Source organism: Cystoisospora suis (genome assembly GCF_002600585.1).
Source record: "Cystoisospora suis strain Wien I chromosome Unknown contig_1723, whole genome shotgun sequence".
Classification (NCBI taxonomy): domain Eukaryota; phylum Apicomplexa; class Conoidasida; order Eucoccidiorida; family Sarcocystidae; genus Cystoisospora; species Cystoisospora suis.
The window spans coordinates 44,334-44,891 of NW_027154523.1; the positions used below are offsets into that span (position 1 = coordinate 44,334).

Here is a 558-nt window from a genome sequence, read left to right on the forward strand (position 1 = left end):
AGATAGATAGATAGATACGACTGACAAGCTGAAGTGTATCATGATCGTTCGGTTTGGTAGGTATATAGACGAGAGGAGTTGTTCTCATCTTAGGCATACAATTCATTCTCTTGTTTCATCTAGATTATATTACGCCTACTTCCCAGAGAGATATAACCATAGGCCACCACTGTAATTGAGGGCCTCATACGAAGGCTGAAGAAGTCCCTCTATGTCAGTCCATAGATTGGTCTTTTCAACAGAAACACAACTGCTTCTTCACACCTATGTAAGACCGAGTGATATGCACAGGCTAAAGGAGCTCAATTCTATTGATGTCTTCTTTCTCCCTTCTGTCTATCTCTCTATCTCTCTACTTTTCTGTATGTCTTCAAGATCTCTTTGTCTTACCGAGAACATCTCTCACATCCACAGATAATGAGAATATTCCGATTCTCTACAAGATCTCCTTGACGTCTTGTTACATGGGAGGTCTTCTCGCTTCTCAGAGGTTCTTTCTTCTCTCCCTCTACTCCTTCTCCTTCTCTCTCCCTCATCATCTTCTCTCCCTCTACTCCT

At 41.9% G+C, this 558-nt stretch overlaps 1 protein-coding gene across 1 annotated transcript in view; it reads right to left on the reverse strand.

Annotated features, from left to right (window-relative positions):
• The window catches only part of CSUI_003817 (subtilisin sub5), a 17,784-nt gene that overhangs the window by 13,482 nt on the left and 3,744 nt on the right, over nt 1-558 (reverse strand). The window lies entirely within an intron of this gene.